At 36.2% G+C, this 6000-nt stretch overlaps 1 protein-coding gene and 1 long non-coding RNA gene across 4 annotated transcripts in view; one reads left to right on the top strand and one right to left on the bottom strand.

The window, feature by feature from the left end:
- The window catches only part of LOC141378793 (uncharacterized), a 359890-nt gene that overhangs the window by 216381 nt on the left and 137509 nt on the right, over nucleotides 1-6000 (top strand). The gene's annotated exons all lie outside the window — the stretch shown is intronic.
- The window catches only part of relt (RELT TNF receptor), a 65662-nt gene that overhangs the window by 59141 nt on the left and 521 nt on the right, over nucleotides 1-6000 (bottom strand). The gene's annotated exons all lie outside the window — the stretch shown is intronic.

Here is a 6000-nt window from a genome sequence, read left to right on the forward strand (position 1 = left end):
ACAGCTATGCAAACACATGCACATAAGTCTCGTTCATATGGAAACTTTATGGCCCATTTTGGCACTGATACTGACGGATTGGTCTGAAGAATTGGAGAATTATCCAATACGAATTAAATTCTCTTTGGCAGTTTATCGTAAGTGTTTAGAGGATCTGCGGCGGTAATGTGTATGGGTTTGAATCTGTAAGCTGTATACATTTACACAGTCAAAGCTGGTCTGTGTCTGCTCAAAAAAAATGTGCCACAAATAAAGCAGAGTCAATTTTTGGCTTCTCTGACCCACCTCTGCCCTCAAAACGTAAAATATATAGTTACTTTCACATCATCTTGGATAGGGCTAGTCTATGCCTGAATAAATTTAGCGTAAAGACAAGCTCAAGCTCATTTGAAATACATGCTTTAGCTTACTTTTGTTGTGAAATCCCCAAAAAACGTACAACAACATACGTTTGACTGCTGTTTCTAGGTAAAACAAACACTAGGGGGCAGTATGACGGAAAGGACTTTTGCTCATTTTCACACTAATTATGTTTAATTGGACATATTATTGACAAATAAAGGTTTATTTTTGTGCAGCTCAAGAAATAAACACCACAAAGCAACTTAACAGTGTCTATGATTTGTAATCGAATTTGCTTACAACATACACTGCAAAACACTCATTGTAAACACACCGTACATTGTAAAAAAAAAATCTGTAAATTAGCAGTTTTCCCTATTTTATGATTCATGTTTTTAAATTTTTCCCCATTTATTTATACATTTGAATTGTATTATGGGACCTTGATCTTTCTTAGTGAAACTTTTAACCTTGACAAGTTTGAAAAAGGGACTTTTATGAGCATTTTTTTAATAATTTAAAGTGATATATTGTCTGGGTTGGTGTTGTATATTACGCTACAAAAACCTTGTAATAAACTGAAAGCACATTTTCTGTTATTTTACACACTTATTTTTTTTATTTATTATCTCTTAATACATTAAACTACTAAAATGTCAATAAAAGTCACTTTGTTAAACTGTAGTTGAATTTTCAACATCAAAATGCGACCCGTAATACATAAATTAAGGGAAATCACTTGTGAATCACAAAATACAGAAATTGTTAATTAACAGATATTTATTACAGTTTAAGTGACATATTTCCAATTCACAAAAATGTAGACAGCGCCCTCTAGTGTTTCTGACATCTGAAACGAGCAACATAATTAAACGTATTTTATGTAGTACTGGCCTGTATTAAACACAGTGCAAAGACATTTAAGTACCACTTCAAGTGAAGACATCTTTAGTTCTATAGTGTTTTATACAACGTAGATTGTGTCAAAGCTAATTTAAATGGATGAACAGGAAAAAGGTTTACAATCATAGCAATATTTAACCTTGTGTGACATATTCAGCTTATCAAGTAGGTAGAATAAATCCAGAAATATTTCTGGCCTACATTTAATGAGTAAATTTGGGTTAAGTCAATCTTAGTACAAATTACAACAACGTTCACATTGCAACATTTTCACTAAGCTTGCACAAAAGTGGCTCTAATTTAGCATTCAGGCTATGATTTGTAATCGAATACGTTTACAGCAAAACGCACCCTACATTGTAAAAATTTGCATATTTTCCATTCTTTGTGTAAATTTGGGTTAAATCAATTTTAGTACAAATTACAACAAAGTACGCATTGCAATATTTACACCAAGCTTCCACAAAAGTGGCTCTAACGCCCGATACACATGGGGCTTTAGCGTCAATGATTGACAGAGGTCGTGTCTGAAGTTTGGGCTGACGCGATTGTCATAGCAGTGTCAGCCAATGAAATTTGTCCACATTCGGCCACTGTCTGAGCTGGGGTATTTGCATAAAGCAATCTGATTTGCTGATGCTTCCACTGATGCTTGAAAAGTTAAGAAAAAAGTTAAGCAACGCAGCTGAATCAGCGCCAACGAATCCACAATTCAGTTCGGCATCGCTTGATGTCACCCATTCATAGTGAATGGGAATCGTTGAAGCTGACACCCCATGTAAATCAGAGGTAATGTAACATTTAGGCATTTTAAAGGGAGAATTCAGATTTGTAATCGAATATGTTTACAACATACACAGCAAAACGCACCCTACATTGTAAAAATTTGCATATTTTCCATATTTTGTGTAAATTTGGGTTAAGTCAATTTTAGTACAAATTACAACAATGTTCGCATTGCTATATTTACACTCAGCTTGCACAGACGTGTCACTGAAGTAGCATTTAGGCATTTAAAAGGAATAATTCTCCCAAAAATTAACATTTGCTTACAACCCAAGCTCATTCTGGAAACGTAGCCCCGCTGACGGTATTGTACGTAAGGCCAGAGGTACGTGAGGGCGCGTTTAGTTTTTCTTTGAGCGAACGCTTTCAGGCGGTGTGGCGCCGCTCCGTCCCTCCTCTTTGCGCTCGCCGGCCAACGGCTCGCCTCCGAGTGGAGGGCTTTCCCGATGCAACCAGTTTGTCCGCTTAGCTCACAGCATTGCGTCGGTGGAGCGGAGGCCCCGGAAGAGGAGGAGCCGGCTGCGGGGACGACGACCGGGATCGAGTCCGGGGAACAGCGGTTCCGGAAATTAGGTAAGACGAAAAACGGAATCCGAAAAATAAGGGCGAGAACGCGGTGGGATCCGAAAACGCGGTCGAAATCGAAGACGAGGGCTTTTGCTTTTTTTTTTTTCTGGACAGATTTTGCGAACCGTCGCTCGGTTTTAGGGAAGGAGGAGGAGGAGGAGGAGGAAGAGGAGGGCGGCCGAGTCGGCCAATCCGGCAACTTTTCGCACGAACACGGAGCGGGCGCGAACACGGCGCGGGCACGAACGGCCTGCGCTCCCGAGAGGCACCCGAGACGCAAAAAAGCGCGCACAGCGGCCTCTCGATGATCCACGAAAACAAAAACCGCTCGAATACGTACCTCCCGGGACGTAAATCGCGGTCCGCAGAAACGTCCGCGGGGCTACGTTTCCACAATGAGCCCGGGTCGTTTACTTACTATTTACTCTCCCTCAAATACACAAAAGGACATACTTGAAAGAAGTATGAAAGCCATTGACATCCATAGTAGGAAAAAAAATATATATCAAAGTAAATGGTTTCCGGCTTTTTTTTTTAAATATCTTCTTTGATGTTCGACAAGTTTTGAACAAGCATAAAGTGAGATAAAACTTCAGTTTTAGGTGAACTATTTCTTTAACACACTGTTTAATGCTGCTAGAAAGTGCCATTAATTTACATCAAAAATTGTATTCAACGCCAAAATGAACTGAACGCTTTAGGTTTCCTCTGTGGGACGAATCAAAACAAGTTGTAACACTGATGAGTCAAAAACTAAAACGTGCTAAATATATTGCAATGCCAAATTAGTCTGCTGGCCCGTCCCATGACAAACACATCTGTATTAGACTCATGCATTTAATCCCACTAGTACTTCAAGAGCCTAAAAGCATCTGTGTGCCTCATACATTGATTTCAAACGTGAGCATAAAACACGTTTAGGCATTTTTCCTCAGCGAGGATGTCAAACTACAAAGACATGGCAATTACACATCCTGCTTGATAATAGCCCGGGCTCTGCGCCAATGCTGGATATCACTATAATATTGATGTGAGGCTTTACAAAAGATGTTAATTACAACGACAAGGGTGGCGCCTTGTAACTTAAAGATTTCTAAAAGGGAATTTCGTGATGTATACGTTATAAAACAGCATTTTTGTTAATAGTGCAGGCCATAAATTATGCATGCGGCACAAACATGTGTTTCCAGCTGGCACAAACCGCAGCTGGCGCAGCGTGTGCCAAAGTCTAGTGCTATAAGTGTGTGTGTGTCAAACTGCCCAGTGGGCGACACATTGCGATGAGCTCTATTTAAACATGCTCGCTGCTTTCTCTTAGTTAACCAAGTTCACTGGAAATGAGCAGAGCAATTCGTGATCCCTGAAATGATTTAAAGAGCAGAAGTGGATGAGACGGTCACAAGAGGTAATGATGGTAATATATTATCATGTTACGCTTCGTTTGATAAAACCAATAAACGCTGTTCCTCTTTAAACTCTCATATATCAGATTCCACAGAGATTCAACCGTCTTTAAACACTGTGGGTAAGTTCACAACAGACAACGAAACACAATGTTCCTGGCTGCAACTTCAAAGTCATTTTTGGTGCATAATGCTAACAAAATGCTCTTAAATAATTGGCTTTACATATAAGTAAATACATTTGATCAATCAATCAAATTAAAATGTATCTCTGAATAATCTGATAATACTAAATTATATTATTTACTCTTCCTACAAAAATGACTACGCTGTAAAACCATAATAAATAAATATAATAAACTGCAAACATGTTTTTTGCTGTATTTTGTTCCATCATTTAATGTCTTTGTTGGTTTATACTAGGTCAGCACAGTTTTACTTCTTTTTATGATGTGTTAATGACTTGCTTATGATCTGTTTAGCATTATACAGTCTAATGTCATCATATGAGTTTGTCTTATTCATGACAATAAAAAGTGTTACAGGTTTTAACATAGCTGTAAATGATGAACTCGGAATGAAGAGTACGTTTAAAATGTTTTCATTAAATAACAACACATATGCTAGCTACATCATAATGACAATGTTTTGGCACTAGAAGTGAATCAAGCTAACTCAATTCTGCTAATTTCAGTCATATTTCTAACATTTCTAAACTGATAACACTACAATTATATTATTTATACTTTCTACTAAAATGAATGTGCTGTAAAACTATAATAAATGAATATAATACTCTGCAAACATGTTCAATAGTATATTTTTGTTGCATTTCGTTCCTTCGTTCGGTGTCTTTGTTGGTTAATACTAAGTCCGCACTGTTTTACTTCACTCCATTTGACTTTATGATGTGTTAATAACATGCTTCTGTATAGCATTATGCAGTTTAATGTCATAATATGAGTTTGTCTTATTCATGATAATATGTTACAGGTTTTAACATAGCTGTAAATGATGAACTCTGAATGAAGAGTACGTTTAAAATGTATTAATTAAATAACAAACATCAACACTTATTTTAAAAGACGCACATATGCTAGCTACATCATAACGACAATGTTTTGGCACTAGAAGTGATTGACGCAAACCTAGCTAACCTAATTCTGCTAATTTCTTTTATATTTCTAACATGTCTAAACTGATAACACTACAATTATATTATCTATACTTTCTACTAAAATGATAGTGCTGTAAAACCCATAATAAATGAATATAATAAACTGCAAACATGTTCATTAGTATATTTTTGTTACATTTTGTTCCTTCATTCGGTGTCTTTGTTGGTTAATACTAAGTCCGCACTGTTTTACTTCACTCCATTTGACTTTATGGTGTGTTAATAACATGCTTCTGTATAGCATTATGCAGTCTAATGTCATAATATGAGTTCGTCTTATTCATGATAATATGTTACAGGTTTTAACATAGCTGTAAATGATGAACTCTGAATGAAGAGTATGTTTAAAATGTATTAATTAAACATTAAACTTAATCTTCATCAACACTTGTTTTAGAAGACACACGTATGCTAGCTATATATTTAATACACTGTTTTGGCACTATAAGTGAATGACAAGAAACTAGCAAACTCAATTCTACTAATTTCTGTCACATTTTTAACCTTATAATACTAAAATTACATTATTTATACTTTCTACTGAAATGACTGACCTGTAAAACCATAATAAATGAATATAATAAACTTCAAACTTCACTAGTATATTTTTGCTGCATTTTGTTCCTTCATTCGGTGTTTTTGTTGGTTTATACTAGGTCAGAACTGTTTTACTTCACTCAATTTGACTTCATGGTTTGTTAATAACATGCTTATGATCTGTATAGCATTATACAGTCTGTCATAACACGAGGTCGTCTTATTAATGATCTTAAAGTGTTACAGGTTTTAACATAGCTGTAAATAATGCACTCGGAATGAAGA

This window comes from Danio rerio, chromosome 18, assembly GCF_049306965.1.
Source record: "Danio rerio strain Tuebingen ecotype United States chromosome 18, GRCz12tu, whole genome shotgun sequence".
Lineage (NCBI taxonomy): Eukaryota > Metazoa > Chordata > Actinopteri > Cypriniformes > Danionidae > Danio > Danio rerio.